The sequence below is a fragment of the Clarias gariepinus genome, chromosome 5 (assembly GCF_024256425.1).
Source record: "Clarias gariepinus isolate MV-2021 ecotype Netherlands chromosome 5, CGAR_prim_01v2, whole genome shotgun sequence".
NCBI classification, from domain to species: domain Eukaryota; kingdom Metazoa; phylum Chordata; class Actinopteri; order Siluriformes; family Clariidae; genus Clarias; species Clarias gariepinus.
The window spans coordinates 4,965,122-4,967,450 of NC_071104.1; the positions used below are offsets into that span (position 1 = coordinate 4,965,122).

Here is a 2,329-nt window from a genome sequence, read left to right on the forward strand (position 1 = left end):
ATAGTAAAACTGCATTTGTTTGCTGGTTCTGGTAAATGGTGCACTATAGTGCATTTTACTCCAGTAAACCTTTTTAGAACAACCACACAGTGCATTAAAATGCATAAACATTTAAACATATAAAACCTTTAAATATAACAAACATTTTAAAACAATCTCAGTTGCAGATATCAAATACAAAAGTATAAAAGTGCAAATAATGTCAAACTAGTAGCTGCCTTTCATTAGCTAACTTTAATTTCAATAAGATTAAACTAAGGGAACAAAAACATGAAATAAAATAATAATAAAACTCTGCATCAATAGTCTCCAGCAGAATAGCATTACTTAAAATGCATAAGAATGGTTATGTTAAACAGTACTGTAGTTGAAGTTGTAGTTGTTTTCTGAACAACCTTTCTTGCAAAAAAAAACAAAAAACAGGAAAACAGCATAAGTAGTGTAAATAAGTGCAAGTAGTGCCCAACTAGTAGAACATTAGAAGCTTTCTATGCAAAGAGTTAACCGTTGGAGAAAATTTTAAAGCATCTATCCCAAGAAAGATTTTCTGAAACACTTCAAATGTGTTTCTCAGCTTTTACATCCCAGCAGCACCTCAGTTCCCTCGATGACAATGATGACATTAGATATACTGGCATCTTCCTCTTCTACAGATCTGCTCAGTACGATGATTTTCATGACATGACTGGAGAAAGTATCCTTAATCATGTCTCTGCTGACATCCTGTGAAATATACAAATCAGTGCAAAGTGGTTAAAATACTGTACAGTATCACTTTTTCAATTTTCCTTAGTGGGTTCCTGTTCTGAGACAAACTGTCCACTACTCTTTAGTATATTTAGCATTTTCTGCATATTTAAACGCAATATGCAGTTTCTTCAGCAGTATCTGTATGCTGTAATAGTTGTATGCTGTTACATGTAAGTTACAATAATGAGACTCATACACAATTATTACAGTAGATAGAAACATTTAGTGATGCTAATAAAGATAACACCGTACATTTAGAGTCAGGAGGGTGTAAACCTCTGGAAATGATAATTGGTGTAAATTATTATGTTTTTTGGGAAACATTTGAATGGGAAAGACAATATATAAATGATAAATATAAACAAAATAACAATTTGCACTGGAAATCCTGTCCAAGTTAAATGTATGGTGCTGCCTTCTTGACCATCACTGGGTGTTCTTTAAGTTTTGTAACAATAGTGTATAAGCCTTTCAATTTTCCTCAGTATGAAAACATGGATCTCAGCATCATCGTCAGTGCTTGACAGGGTTCAAATATGCAGAAAATTCTGCAAAAAAACAACGATTGTGGAAGATTTGCTTGTAGACGGTTTAATGGCTCAGAAATAAAAAGAACATCTACCACATAACACAAATACAGTATATCAGTCAAACCACTACTGTCTACATCCAAAATCAAGAAAAAATAGAATTGGATGTAGCTGTGTATGTAGCAAGCTTACGGCTAGCTGCTACACTAATTATTGTATATCCATGTCTGGACCCCACCTCCCAGTAAGACGTTAGATGACCCAAGACTTGATGACACCGGGCCATGCAAGGACTTCAAACAAAGTCAGCACTAGACTAATAATTGATTATTACTTTTTCTTTTATTTGTTTCAATGTATTGATCATTCAACATTGTGTTTTTTGTAAAGCTGCCATGTAACATTGTACACTGTACAAAGCACTATATAAATAAATTTGAATTTAATTGAACTGTACTACCTGGTGGTCTTCAATGAGCTCCTCAGCTGATTCTCCAAGGAAAGACAGGAGGCAGCGAATCACAACGTCTCGCCGATCTTCAAGCCTATCTTCTTGCTGTTAAAAACAGAAGTAAAATGCAGTGAACATTAATAACATATTTACAGAGTGATTCACAATTGTGAACAAAATTTACATTTTACCTGGCTGAGTGAATCCAGCAAATGTCTAATTCTTATGCCAGCAACCCCACCCTTCATCTCAAACAAAGCCAGGAGTTTTGAAGTGTAGAAGTCCAGCTTTTCCAAGAATGTACGCTCCAAGGAAATTGTGGTGATTCTTCTAAATTCATTCTTAATCTAAAACAGAAAATAAAATGTAACACAATCAAGTGATGATTACAGTTGAGTGCATTGGTAAATTTTTGTATTGCACTTCAAATTTTTTTATTTAAAATCACTGCATATTATGCCAACAAAGAAAAGAACTGAAGTTTACCTCAGATTCACTGAAAAGGGCTGGCCATCTCTCCATGAAATCTTTAACAGCAGGGCAGTCCTTAACTACTTCTGTTCTTCGATAGGAGAAAGCCTTCTCCATTTTCTCACCA

The 2,329-nt window shown here is 34.3% G+C and overlaps 1 long non-coding RNA gene across 1 annotated transcript; it reads right to left on the minus strand.

Moving 5' to 3' along the window:
* Positions 1-595: 595 nt before the first annotated feature.
* LOC128523915 (uncharacterized) lies at positions 596-2,072 on the minus strand. Its single transcript, XR_008360473.1, has 3 exons — positions 1,923-2,072; positions 1,741-1,836; positions 596-723 (listed from the first exon to the last, which is right to left on the minus strand). It is a non-coding gene; the product is annotated as an uncharacterized LOC128523915 (long non-coding RNA).
* Positions 2,073-2,329: the final 257 nt, after the last annotated feature.